The following is a 15141-nucleotide window of genomic DNA, read 5'->3' as shown; positions in this document are numbered from 1 at the left end:
ACATGCATGCAGACGGGGAGGCAAGCCAGCTATAATCAAGACACAAAACAAGACACAGAACATTTATATTGCGCTTCTCTCCTGGCAGACTCAGGAGGTGAGAGGAGTAGAAAGAAGAGAACCTATCAATTATCTATCTATCTATCTATCTATCTATCTATCTATCTATCTATCTATCTATCTATCTATCTATCATCATAGTCAGCCACAACAAGTAGAGGTGTGGTTGCTGCTTGTTGTAACCTGATTCCCCAGCACCATCCCTGTCTGCGATGCCTTCCTCAGTCCTCCTGTCAGATCTGAGGATATGGAGACCCCCTCCAGCACAGCCCCTCTCACAGATCCTGTCTGCTGCCCTCCTTTGGACATCCATGAGTTAACCACCCAGTGGACAGAGGACTTTCCTCCACATCTCGCCGCCCCGTTTGCCTGGTAGAGTAGCCTGTGACAGGTTGTAGCGCTCCGGACTCGCTCCTCCTCCACCATCTCCACCATCCATGGTCAGGTCTGGAGATGCCTCCTCCAGGCTCAGCGAGTACCACCAATAAGCCTGGGAGGCTCAGAAACACCCAAGCAGCTCGCTCTCCCGGCAGCAGGTCTCTTCATCTCCTGCACAAAGTTCTCCAGCAGGGACCTGGGATCAATCCATGCCTTCAATCCATCTGATTCCTCTTTTGGATGTTACGACTTAAAACCTTCATTCTTTTTGGATTCTTTAGTCGGGAGAAGACTCAGAACTGCAGGGAAAGTGGCTGTAGGCAGAAGGTAAGGTGTTACTCCTCATCATTACTGGGGGATGATTGCAGAAGGGTCTCTGGGCACCCCACAGGCTGCCTGGTCCTCATATCGTTGTGGGGTTGGATGCTCATTATCTGCAGGATCTGTGGAGATAGGAACTGAGACAGTCCCGTCATCTTCTGTATAAAACAGCCGTGCTTGTTTCAAGGGAAGAGGAGGACGAGAAGCTGGTTGACAACTAGCGATGGGGTGTCTGAAAAAAAATGAATGTTTTCCAGATGCTATTATGCTAGCAGATGAGAGGGATGGGGGATCCGAGGTGACATGTATGTGACATGATGAGATAGACATGGGTATGTACAGTGCCTAGCACACAAATAACTAGGCTGTGTTCCTTTTTCTCTTTTTCTGCCTGAAAGAGTTAAACATCAGGTATGCAAGTGACAGTTTCTGCCCGGGTAGGGAATGGATCGGACAGGGTCAGACTATAGCATAACCCTCTCTGATAAGTAATTGCAGCCATAAAGCATTTTCCTGTCGGTGAATGGCTTCTGAGAGCAGGAAAGAGATAAAAAGGGTTAACATTCATAGATTTGAGCTCTGACATACTTCAATGAAGGTGTCAGTGAGCAGAGACAATGAAACAGTAAAAACTTAAAAGATAGATTTAGTGATAAAATAAAACTGGGATATCTAAAAAAGTCATTTTTAGGAGGAGGATAGATACAATCGTTTTTCTCTTCAGTTTATTTTCACCTCGGACATCCTGTAAGGCGAAGCAATGAAATTTGGGCACCGGAGAAGCGTGGAAATTTGGGCACCGCAGTAGGCTCCCATAGAAATATCAGTTACAGAAGGAATTTTTTACCCACATGTTGTTCTGTAACCAATATTTCTATGCGTGCCTATGGGGGCGCCAGGGGCGGTTGAGGTTAGGAGCCAGGAAGGTGGTTTGCGCTGGGGACGGTTAAAGTTTGGTGTCAGGAATGGGGTTTGCAAAGGGAAGGTTAAAGTGAACCTCCGGACTAAAAATCCACTCAGCAGCACTGAAAAGGCCTGGTGTTTCTTTAACAGTTTCACGGCATCAGAACTTTGTTTCTCTTATCCAAGCCTCATTTTTAGCTGCACAGAAAAAAACTGCCCGGGCTTTTTTCCCCTGATGCTGTGCAAAGCATGATGGGATTTCTGATGTTGTTGCTCTTGTTCTGCTGTTTTGGTGCAATTTTTTTTTTTTACATTTTAAATTTGACATTTGAAGCCTAGCATGTGCAGCTGGGAGGGGTTATCAGGACACAGGACAGTTGGAACTGTGTCTCCTGCTCCTTGTCACCTCCTTTCAACCAAAAAGATGGCTGCCCCCATGACAAAGATGGCAGCCCTCATGAATCACAAACATTTGCCTGTTTTTTTTAAAACCGGGTGGGTAAAAAATTATATTACCTATCTATTCTAATTAACATAACTAATGTAACTTAATGACAGTATGTTTGTTTAGGCTGAAGTTCCCCTTTAAGGTTAGGAGTCAGGAAGGAGGTTTGCACTGGGATTGGTTAAGGATTGGCGTTGGGAATGGGGTTTGCATGGAGCGGTGAAGTTCAGGCATCAGAAAGGGAAATTGTGCAGGGAAAGGTGGGGGGTTAAGGTTAGGCGTAACGATGCAGGGTTAGGTTTAGCTGTAGTAAAATATTGGTAACATTTACCACTGTAAAATAGTAGAATATCGGTAAATGTACTGATATTCCACTATCGGGTATTCCCCGGTGCACAAAATGTAATGGTACCTTTATGGCTTAGGCGCTTAAGTTGGCCATAGACTTAAAGTGAACCAGAGATGAAGCACCCTCATGTATTTTACCATATATATCAGTGGGAACATTAGAGAAAACACCTACCCTGCTCTCTGTTTCATCCTTCACTGCTCAGCCTGCTTGTTCCAAGCCCTGATAACATCCCCGACTGAGCATTCAGTCTGGCTTTACTCAGGAATCATTATAGCTAAGTCTGTCTTCTCTGTTGTCTTTCCAAGCCCAAGCCTTCCTCCTTCTGGCTCTGCTATAATGACTCAGCTATAATGATTCCTGAGCAAAGCCAGACTGAATGCTCAATCGGGGATTTTATCAGGGCTGATAACATGCAGGCAGTGAATGATGAAACAGAGAGCAGGGTAGGTGTTTTCTCAAATGTTCCCACTGATATATATGGTAAAATACATGAGGGTGCTTTGTCTCTGGTTCACTTTAAGCAGTCCACTAATGTTACAATCTTGATTGTACAATCTTACCAAATTGATGTAGCAGAAGTGTGACTATACTTTGAATGGATACTTAAGGCAGTCCCTCATATTACATAGAAAGTTTGTACAATCAAGATTGTTTCATTAGTGGGCACCTTTTCAGATGGACACTAGATTCGACCATCAGATAAATTCCTTTCAGATCAAATCTGATCAGAGAGAGATCGACTCCGCCCACACACTAGGCGAACATTCTTAGCATGATATCTATTAAAAATCTATCAAACCGCAGTGATGCACTGTTGGGTGCAGCACTACCCCATGGGCCATCGATCTGCCGCCACTCCTGATCCATTGCTTATCGATATCTTCCATCTGTGCAATCAATTGATTAGATCTATTTCAGCTGAAAATCGATCAGGTCGGCAGCTTGGGGCATCGATTTCTAGCAGATTTTATCAGAGTAATCAAATCAGCAGGAAATCGATGGAAAATAGTGTATGGTGACCTTTAAAAAGTGTTGGGGGGAATCATTGATAGATCCTTACAGTGGATCATTCCCATGAAGGTAGGTCAAACTGTTTTAAGAGCACTTTCAAACACAATGGCGATATATTATGTTTTTTACATTTACCAAATTGCCCTATATACTCACATATAAGCCGACCTCTGTATAAGCAGAGATACCCACTTTCTCCCCAGAAACCAGGAAAAAGTCATTGACTCGCATATAAGTCCCCTCCCCAGTATAGCCCCCTTCACAGTAGCCAGATGTGCTCCCTGTACAAATCATCCTTCCTTCCTATAGCCAGATGTGCCCCGGGATGATACAGCTGTGTCTCAAGATGCCACTAGATGGCATCATAGATATGAGACACGGTGAGCCACACAGGAAAAATATCCGATCATTGCACCGCAGACACATTGCTGGAACACTCCACAAGTCAGGGGACACAGGTAGTGTTGAGCAGCACACTCTGCACACCATGTTGCAGGGGATGGGGGGCACGGACACAGCAGGGAGCCAGCTGGCAATAGCAGGATCACTAGTGCACAATCCTTACGCTCCTCTGCCAGTAACAAAGACTGCTCCATCATCCGTTTTACTCCACTGACTCGCATATAAGCCGAGGGAGTAACTTATCAGCACATTTTTAGTGCTGAAAAATTAGGCTTATATGCGAGTATATAAGGTAATTTAACTCTCTCTTAGTTTTGTACTTCATTGATTGGTACTCTCATTACGTTTTTCTTTTTGCTAATAATCTACCACCCCTGGACACTGATTCTATCAACTTTCGATCGATTTTGGGCAGTTTATTGATCAAAATGGTGATCAAGTTTGTTCAGGGGGTTGGGGGAGGATTTTGAGGGTTACTTTTTGTTGCGCTAAATCGAATGGTACGACATTAGTGGTTAAATCAATTGCCGCCGATTAGAGTTCAGATTGTAATTGAGATCATGTTAACAAACAGTAGAATGGATCACTACTTACCTGATCAGTTTTTGATTGGGGAGTGATCAATCACTTGCTCGATCGGGTCATTTATCGACCTGTGTATAAAATGTTTGCCCAATGCAGAGATACGAACTGTATCTAGTCAACTGGAAAACAATTGGGGAGTAAAATAGTTTTACTGCCTTAAAGAGGAACTCCAGTGAAAATAATGTAATTAAAAAAAGTGCTTCATTTTTACAATAATTATGTATAAATGAATTAGTCAGTGTTTGCCCATTGTAAAATCTTTCCTCTCCCTGATTTACATTCTGACATTTATCACATGGTGACATTTTTACTGCTGGCAGGTGATGTCAGTGGATGGAGATGCTGCTTGCTTTTTTGGCAGTTGGAAACAGCTGTAAACAGCTGTTATTTCCCACAATGCAATGAGGTTCACGGACAGGAAACTCCTGACATCACACTGTAGGAGGGGTTTCACCACAATATCAGCCATACAGAGCCCCCTGATGATCCGTTTGTGAAAAGGAATAGATTTCTCATGGGAAAGGAGGTATCAGCTACTGATTGGGATGAAGTTCAATTCTTGGTTACGGTTTCTCTTTAAGGCTGGTTTCACAGTGGGACGTTACAGGCGCACGTTAGAGCAGCCTGTAACGCAGCCCACCGCACAGTAATGAAAAATCAATGGGGCTGTTCACAGTGCGGACGTTGCGTTACATTGTAACGCTGCGTCACAAGGCAACGTACTGCATGCAGTACTTTGGACGCGGCTGAGCCGCGTTAGACTGCTTGCACATGCTCAGTAATGTTGTGGAGGAGCGGAGAGCGGCCAGGCACATGGCTAATTAATATGCACTGCACGTTATGACGTGCAGTGTTTACTTCCTGGAGCAGCCGCTCTGTGCGGCGATTGGCCGGCGGGACCACGTGATGCCGCATGCGCACAAGAGTACGCATCACAGCATCACTGACGCCAGAGTGAGCTGCACAACGCGGCTCACTCTGACGTCCAGATCCAGCACCACCAGGCGTTGAGTTAGGGGGACGTTATGCGACCTTAACGCCCCCTCTAACGCAACGTCCTGGTGTGAAATTAGCCTAAAGGGAGTCTGAAGCCAAAAAAAAACAACTTACCTATGGAGGAGGAAGGCTCTGGGTCCTATAGAGTTTTCCCATTCCTCTCCTCATCCCATTGTTCCTGCTCTGGCTACCCCTATGCCAGTCTCCGACTGATAAATCACATACTGCTCTCTTCTGCTGCGGGTGGGCTTTGGGAGCACTCAGGCTCCTGAAGACAGGCCAGTCCATACTACATGCGGGAACACGCTCTCTCGCACGCTCTCACGCATGCTCTCTCGCACGCTCTCACGCACGCGCTCTCGCACGCTCTCTCGCATGCTCTCTCGCACGCTCTCACGCACGCGCTCTCACACGCTCTCTCACATGCTCTCTCGGATGCACAGTATGGAGCCACTTGTCTTCGGGAGCACTCGGGCTCCTGAAGACTTCTGAAGCCCACCCACGGCGTGAGATTTGAACAGAGGTGCCTGTGGGGGAACAAGAGGATGAGGAGAGGAACGTGAAGGCTTCTATAGGACCCAGAGCCTCTTAGGTAAGTATCTGCGGGTTTTTTGGCTTCCGATTCACTTTAATGGATACCCGAGGTGAAAATAAACAAATGAAATAAACAATTGTATCTATCCTCCTTCTCCTAAAAATTACTTTTTAAGATATACCACAGCTTTATTTTATATTTAAATCTATTTTTAAGTTTTTACTGTTTTCTTGTTTTTGCTCAATGACACATTCATTGAAGTATGCCAGAGCTAAAAATCTATGAAATATTGACCCTGTTTATCTCTTTCCTGCTCTCAGAAGCCATTTTCTGCTAGGAAAGTGTTTTATAGTTGTAATTTCTTATCAGTGAGGGTTACACTGTAGTCTGACCCAGTCCTGACTCAGACAGGAACTGCCACTTACATACCTGATGTTTAAAGGTGCGTACACATGCACTACAGCAGCCAGCGATGGGTCCGTCGGCACCTCCCGCTGGGCAGGTTTTCAGCAGACCCGGCGGATCGTTCAGGAACAGCCTTATCAGTCCGCCGACAGTGCGTACATACGCACTACAGTCTGCTGAAAGTCCGTCGTTTGCTTCTGTAGTGCGTGTGTACGCACCTTAACTCTTTCAGGCAGAGAGAGAAAAAAAGGAATACAGTATAGTTATCTGTGTGCTTGGCACTGTACATACCCATGTCTAGCTAATCATGTCACATGTCACCTCAGTTACCCTTTAAGGTTGGCATGGCCACCAGATTAGACCATCGGATTGATCCTTCTCTGATTGAATCTGATCAGAGAGGGATCTATTGCCTGTCCACACAATGCACAGATTCCCTCTGGATTTCAGCATGAAATCTAATGGTACTCTATGCAGCCGCTTCCACCTGGCCTTTCCCGATCATTAGCATACAGCTGATATTTAATCTGAAGTAATCAGCGGCTGAGATAAAATCAATCAGATATCGAAAGCGTCTGGACCAGTCTGAGCAGACTGGCTGGGTCTCAGTAAACGATGAAAGCACCTTATAGACTGTATTGATGGACTGAGATAAAGATTTGTTATAATGTTGTCAGCCTGCAGCCAGTGAGTCATGTACTCAGAGGAACTACAATGTACTGTCCTATGGAGAGGGGAGGGAGGATGAAGCAGGAGGATTCCTGTGGTGGGTGGGGCCAAGACAAGGAGCCAAAAACATTAATAAATCCAGCTCCGCCAATAGCTACTTGCCTGAAATTTCTTAGTGTCAGAAGAGAGAATGCCAATCCAGACATCAAGTCTAGTGTCTGACCTGGATGTACAGAAATCTGTAGGAAGAAGGTTATGGAGGCTGCCATATATATGTACATATGATCATACCTCCCAACTTTTTGAGATGAGAAAGAGGGACACTTAAGTCACACCCCTGATCACGCCCCCGGCCCACCCCTAGGCACGCGTACCATAAAGATTTCATAAGAAATATATGTTGTTTTATAATTCAAAAATTCAAACCACACTGGTCCTTTCTATCTTGGTTCATTTTCCTTCATATTATTGAAAATAAGAAATATATCAATTTAGAAGATGGGAATAAATTTTTGAGACAATTCACACACATTTTTAGTAGAGAAATATATATATTTACTTAGAAAGAGGGACAAAGTCCTGGAAGAGGGACAAATGAGGAGGAAAGAGGGACAGAGGGACAGAGCTCCTAAAGAGGGACTGTCCCTCCAAAAGAGAGACAGTTGGGAGCTGTGTATGATTATCTTACCACGTCCCTCTTAGGTACCCACCTCTACCCATAATCCTCATAGTTGACATCCATTCCTGATTTCCAGAAATTGCAGGGAGGGTTGAGGATTTGTCCCTGGAAATGTGCGCCCCGAGGAAATGTCCTTGATTTCCGTTAGTGAACCACTGTAGTGTGAAATCCCTGGAGATTTATTTCATCGCCTCTATAAATATTCCATGGACATTATCATTTCGCCTGAGCTGTCTGGCAGCATTCTGCGTGGACAGTGTATTTATTGCCCCATTCAATAAGCACATCCTCATTAGTTACGTGTTGGGTGGTTAAGATTGCTACAAAATCGCTCATTGATTGTCATTGCGTTAGGCGATATGCAGCATGAACCAGGCCCTAAATACAGTTGTTTGCACTTACCTTTGATGTGCATGTTATCAGAGCTGGATCATCCACATGGCAATTCTAGGTAGTTACCTAGGACCTGGAGAGAGACCAGGGGGCCTGGTGGATGCTAGCCACAGATGGATTAGGATGTAATGGAGTCCTAGGCAAGTTTGTAGATATGGCACCCCCTTGTGGTCCTTTTGGTAAGCTGAAATAAAGAGATTTTGCAGCTTTGAGAAAAGAATAATCGGCACTGGATGCGCCTGGCAGCCTATGGTGGGGGGCTGGTGGTCAACTCACTGTGCCTCCGGAAAAAGAGATCCACTCAGCAACCAAAAGAAGCAAAATCCGGGCACCAATAGAGTTGCAAAAGCCACCAGTTTATTTCATCCCACCAAACAAATACACATCACGGATGGTCTGACAGCCGTTTCGCAATTCACTTGCTTAAAGTGGTGGCTTTTGCAACTCTATTGGTGCCCAGACTTTGCTTCTTTTGGTTGCGAAATAAAGAGATAGTAGCCCAGGCATGGGCAAACTTGGCCCTCCAGCTGTTAAAGGGGAACTGAAGAGAGAGGTATATGGAGGCTGCCATGTTTATTTCCTTTTAAGCAATACCAGTTGCCTGGCAGCCCTGCTGATCCTCTGCCTCTAATACTATTAGCCATAGCCCCTGAACAAGCATGCAGCAGATCAGGTGTTTCAGACTTTAAAGTCAGAGCTGACAAGATTAGCTGCATGCTTGTTTCTGGTGTTATTCAGATACTACTGCAGAGAAATAGACCAGCAGGGCTGCCAGGCAACTGGTATTGATTTAAAGGAAATAAATATGGCAGCCTCTGTATACCTCTTACTTCAGTTCCCCTTTAAGGAACTACAAGTCCCACAATGCATTGCAGGAGTCTTGCAGCCACAGTCATGACTCATAAAGGCAAATGCATTGTGGGACTTGTAGTTCCTTAACAGATGGAGGGCCAAGTTTGCCCATGCCTGTACCAGCCCTCTAGGCCCCCCGGCAAATCTTACTGAAAAGCGCCAGGTGGCCATCAGCAGTGAGCAATAACTGCTATCTTACCTCGGGCCCCATTGCATCTTCATCCATTCCAGCATGTAATAGACACCAAGTGACAAACTGCCCAATTAATAAGTAAATTAAACAACAGAAAAAGACAGAAAAAAGATAAGAAAAAAATCACATTGGGGCACTTTGAATGGAGAATTAATACTTTAAAGGGGAACTTCAGCCTAAACAAACATACTGTCATCAAGTTACATTAGTCATGTTAATTAGAATAGATAGGTAATATAATCTCTTACCCACCCTATTTTAAAAGAACAGACAAATGTTTGTGATTCATGGGGGCAGCCATCTTTGTCATGGGGGCAGCCATCTTTTTGGTTGAAAGGAGGTGACAAGGAGCAGGAGACACAGTTCCAACTGTCCTGTGTCCTGATTGCCCCTCCCAGCTGCATGCGTTAGGCTTCAAATGTCAAATTCAAAATGTTAAAAAAAAAAGCCCGGGCAGTTTTCTTCTGTGCAGCTAAAAATGAGGCTTGTATAAGAGAAACAAAGTTCTGATGCTGTGAAACTGTTAAGCCTTTTCAGTGCTGCTGAGTCGATTTTTAGTCCGGAGGTTCACTTTAAAGACCTTCTACGTCTGTCCTTCAGGTCTCTGGCACTGGCGTGTATCAAACATGATGCAGAGCCTGATGTGTTGAATAAAACCTGTGACACAGATTAGGAGGGAGAAGGAACATAGGTGTGCCTAGCTTTATAGGAACTAGCAAGGCCACGGTGTGGAAGACGTTAGTGTCAGTCCTAAACCAAAGCTGTATGTAACATGGATACACTCAAATGTGCATGTCTGTGTGTTAAATGTGATCAGGGCCGGTTCTAGACTCTCTGCTGCCTGAAGCAAACTTTGGAGGATGCCCCTCCCCCCCCATCATATATACCTCTTATCATAATTACCCCCATATAGTGTTGGGCGAACACCTGGATGTTCGGGTTCGGGAAAGTTCGCCGAACATGGCCGCAATGTTCGGCATGTTCGGGCCGAACCCCGAACTCCCCGAACATCCCGCTTTTGGGGGCCCTATGGGGTCGCAGGCATAAGGGGGGAGCATGCCCCGATCGCGGGGGGGGGGGGGGGTCGGAAATTCCCCCCACCCCCTCCGCTAGCGCTCCTCCCTCTGCCCGCTTCCCCATACAAAAGTTTCAGGAAGTACCGGTCCGGTGGTAGTGGGTGGCTGGCAGTGGGCGGCACTGTGAAGTGAGTGACTGAGGAGGAGGAGTCCGGAGAGTGACACGTTGAGGGAGGCCGGGCAGCGGGCGGTTCAGCAGTAGTACGGTACTACTGCTGAACCGCCTGCTGCCCGGCCTCCCTCAACGCGTCACTCTCCGGACTCCTCCTCCTCAGTCACTCACTTCACAGTGCCGCCCACTGCCAGCCACCCACCACCACCGGACCGGTACTTCCTGAAACTTTTGTATGGGGAAGCGGGCAGAGGGGGGAGCGCTAGCGGAGGGGGTGGGGGGAATTTCCGACCCCCCCCCCCGCGATCGGGGCATGCTCCCCCTTATGCCTGCGACCCCATAGGGGGGCAGTATTCGGCCGAACAGGGGCCCTGTTCGGCCCTGTTCGGCGGCCAGTTAGTAGTTCGGGGCGAACCCGAACTTAAAACTCTGAACACCATCAGGTGTTCGGCCGAACTCGAACATCACCCGAACAGGGTGATGTTCTGCAGAACCCGAACAGTGGCGAACACTGTTCGCCCAACACTACCCCCATATAAACCCCATCACCTGCGAGAGATCACCATGGCCTCTGGCACGCAACCAAAACCTCCCCTCTGACTGGCCATGGTAATCTCACACCAGTTATGGGGTTTTACCAGAGCAGGATTATCCACCAGGCAACCTAGGCAGGTGCTTGGGGCTTAGCGGATGTCAAGTGGCCCACCAGCCACCTTCTGTGACCTCAAGGGGGTTTCAAATCTACCTTGTTTAGGATTACACCTTAATCTATCTCTGGATTTTACCATAGCATGAGACCTGCTTATGATGTCATAGGGCAGGTGCCACCAGTGGAATGAGGACGGGGATTCAGGAATGCATGGATGAGGAGATACGCACCGGACAGGGCGAGCAGCGAGGCCAAAGCTATCAGCTGTCGCTCGGCTGGCCTGATCCACTTTGCGGATCGCTGACTGGGCAGCGTTCGGGGGTCACTGTACACACGATAATGACCACATCAGCCAACTTTAAAGAGACTGCGTAACAAAAATTGCATCCTGTTTTTTATCATCCTACAAGTTCCAAAAGCTATTCTAATGTGCTCTGGCTTACTGCAGCACGTTCTACTATCACCATCTCTGTAATAAATCAACTTATCTCTCTCTTGTCAGACTTGTCAGCCTGTGTCTGGAAGGCTGCCAAGTTCTTCAGTGTTGTGCTTCTGTGATGCATCTCCCCCCTCCAGGCCCCTCTCTACACACTGCCTGTGTATTATTTAGATAAGGGCAGCTTCTCTCTTATCTTTTACAAGCTGGATAAATCCTCCTCTGAGCTGGCTGGGCTTTCACATACTGAGGAATTACATACAGGCACAGCTGTCTGCACTCTGCAGGAAGAAACAGCCTGACACTTCAGTGGAAGATAGCTGCAGGGGGAAATAAACACACAAATGATCTCTTGAGATTCAAAAGGAAGGCTGTATACAGCCTGATTGTGTATGAATGTATTTTCTATGTGTGGACATACTGTACATCAACCTACTTCCTCTTTTGGTGGCCATTTTGTTTGTTTATAAACAAACTTTTTAAAACTGTTTTTAACCACTTTTAATGCGGTGAGGAGCGGCGAAATTGTGACAGAGGGTAATAGGAGATGTCCCCTAACACACTGGTATGTTTACTTTTGTGCGATTTTAACAATACAGATTCTCTTTAATCTAGCTTGTCTGTGAACCTTAAAATGTCGGGCATAAGATCAAAAATCAATTCTTTATTTGTATCTGGTAAACAAGTAATAAGGATGCTAATCAGGCAATCCAAAAGTTAAAATTACTTTCCTTGTTGATAAATGATCATTCCCCAGTTTATCTAACTCTTATTTGGTACACACAAAATGTGGTACACAAAAAGGAAGTTGCAGGGCATGCTGGGTTCTCCTTTTTTGCTTCTCTACTTTCCCCTCAGACTTAACTAATGCATCCTGTTTGGCTGAAGCCTCTTTCCCTCCTGTTTTGTCCCTCCCACACCTCTGTTCCTCCACGATTGGTCAGTATTTCTCATGCTAAGACAATGCACTTTCTAGAGTGGAGGGCGGGCATTTAGGCAGAGGAGAGTAGGGCAGGAAATGACATCAGGATTGGCTCCAAAATAGCCACACTTAAAATTAGAAATGCTAAGAAGGATTTTCTCTTTTTTACTGTAGAAAAATCACTAAAATCAAAACGTGGACAATGCAATACATACATGTTATGTAAGTAGAGCAAGTATTTATCTACTTATATATGTGGTTTTTTTGTTTTAGATAGTTCGGCTGACAGCTCCTTTTTAACTATAGGGATTGCTATCCAAGGCCAGATTTATACTTTTTGTGCAACTAGGCCAAGTATGTTTTGGCTCCCCTTTCTTGTATAGTAGCACCTCTATCATTCCACGTGTACCGTCAATGTACAGTAGTCCTTTTCTTTAATGAACAGCTCCCTTGAGCATCACTACTTTCCATTTTAATCTCTTGCTCCCCATTTTAAGCCTCCTCTTTCATATGTAGCTTTTTTTATCCAAATCTATGTCCAAGTGCCCCCTTAAGTTACAACCATGCAAGACGAGGGCCTTTGGGGCCTTTCCAAAAATCCTGCCCTGTGTTTATCTATTGTGCTGTATTAATTAGAGAACTTTAGTTCCACTTCAATTCCTAGCCCACAGGTGGTTGTCTGTTATTTGATTCCTACTAATAAAAATAATGACTGTTTCAAAGTGGTATTTTTTTAAAGGACAACTGAAATGAGAGGGATATGGAGGCTGCAATATTTATTTCCTTTTAAACAATACCAGTTGCCTGGCTGTCCTGCTGAACATCTGCCTCTAATACTTTTAGCCATAGACCCTGAACAAGCATGCAGCAGATCAGGTGTTTCTGACAATATTGTCAGATCCTACAAGATTAGCTGCATGCTTGTTTCTGGTGTTATTCAGTCACTACTGCAGCCAAATAGATCAGCAGGGCTGCCGGGCAAGTGGCATTGTTTAAAACGAAATAAATATGGCAGCCTCCATAGTCTTCTCACTTCAGTTGTCCTTTAATTCTAATCAGAACCTTGGCTGTGTTACTTGGAGGTGGACTCCTGCGTTTGCTTTGGGGGGCTGTGTTAGCAGGATCGGTCTTGCACACATCTGCCTCTTTCTTCCCCCTGTCATCATTTTCTGTTGCTAAAGTTTCTTCCAGACAGGAATTCTCTCCTCTGTAAGCACACAGGAATAGAACATGCCGGCTAGCAGAACTGTCACTGTGCTTAATTGTTCCAAGACGTGAGTTGTGCAATGCCAAATTATACCTGTCATCCCTTAATTACAATCTGTAAACTGACGGATCTTTCTTCCTTACCACACATACAATTAAAGTGGACCGGAACTCTTGCACAGGACAGGAAGAAAACAGAGAAATGCACCCGGTATGTATTTAGAGAGTTTAGCCCAGGGGTAGGGAACCTATGGCTCGGGAGACAGATGTGGCTCTTTTGATGGCTACATCTGGCTCACATACAAATCAGTAGGGGTTGATTCAAGTGACAGGCAGCCTATTGGGCCAATCAAAGTGCGGGGATCTCGTCCTACAAAGTGAATCAACCCCCAAGTCAGCTGGCTAATTGTACAAGCTGTTAGTCGGTATTTCTCCGGTTTGGCTCTCGGGGAAATTGCTGATGTTGCTGAAACCCAAGAGAAGCTGAAGACGTGTCTGACACTTCCGCTGCCCGGAGGATCAACTGTATACACATCACCATGGCTTGATTATTGAAACATTTTGAAACATGTTGTATGGCTCTCACGGATTTACTTTTTAAAATATGTTGTGTTTATGGCTCTCTCAGACAAAAAGGTTCCTGACCCCTGGTTTAGCCTGTCTAACTACCCCTCATCTGTGTCTAATCACAAGTTGGAATTTGATCTCTCCCTGCGTCACCTGACTGCCACAGCAGATAAGACAAATATGCTCATTTGAAAGCACAGGATGTTAACAATATATCTGCTTCCATAAAAGCAGGAAGTAGAAACCATGCAGATCTATTTTTAGGCTTTGTATTAGCTGTAACAAAAAATGTTTTTCTTTAAAGTTTATTATGCTGTTGTGTATCTTTTAGAGCAGAGATGGAAGTTCTGAGTTCAGGTCCTGGTCTGCTGTCTGTGTCTCTGCTCTCTCTCCCACCCCTTCCCTCCCTTTCCCTGTTTTCTCTGTTTTCTCTGTTGTCTGACTCTTTGCTCCTATACCTTTATCTGCTATCTGTCTCTTTGCACTTTGCCCCCCCATCTCCTCATCCCTGTATCAGTTATCTCTCCCTGCCCTCTGTATCTACTGTACCAAATCTCTCTCCCTCTCCCCGCCTACTCCCTGTATCTGCTGCTTGACTCTCTACATCTCCCTCATCTACATCTCTACCAGTATATTCCTGTTCATCTCTCTACTATCCATCCATGTCTCTCTTATATGCCTCCTTATCCATTTATCTGTTGCCTCTCTGACTGCCCCCCCCCCCCCCCATCTCCCCTATCTGTCTTCCTATCCCTGTGCCTGCTGTCTCTCTGGTCTCAGTGTCTCTCCTATCTGTCCCCCTGTGTCTGTCTCTCTGCCTGTCTGCCTGCAGACTGATCCCTATCTGCTGTCTCTCTTCCAATACACTATCATCGCTGTGCTGTCTTCTATGCAGTGTTGCGATGAATTGAAAATTCTTTCCATCACCACCAACACTTCACTCTGACCCAGGCAGGGAATCTAATTTTTCTATCAAAGTCTGTACCTGAGGGTT

General features: G+C 45.6%; 1 protein-coding gene across 1 annotated transcript in view; it reads left to right on the top strand.

Annotated features, from left to right (window-relative positions):
- Window positions 1-328: 328 nt before the first annotated feature.
- Window positions 329-15141, top strand: part of CHRNA2 (cholinergic receptor nicotinic alpha 2 subunit) — a 142713-nt gene continuing 127900 nt past the window's right edge. The window contains exon 1 of the mRNA XM_068279025.1: window positions 329-765. The gene's annotated coding sequence lies outside the window, so the exon portion shown is untranslated. The remainder of the gene's footprint in view (window positions 766-15141) is intronic.

The sequence above is a fragment of the Hyperolius riggenbachi genome, chromosome 4, assembly GCF_040937935.1.
Source record: "Hyperolius riggenbachi isolate aHypRig1 chromosome 4, aHypRig1.pri, whole genome shotgun sequence".
NCBI classification, from domain to species: Eukaryota; Metazoa; Chordata; class Amphibia; order Anura; family Hyperoliidae; genus Hyperolius; species Hyperolius riggenbachi.
The sequence above is the reverse complement of the archived record's forward strand: the minus strand, read 5'-3'. Positions and strand labels throughout refer to the sequence as shown.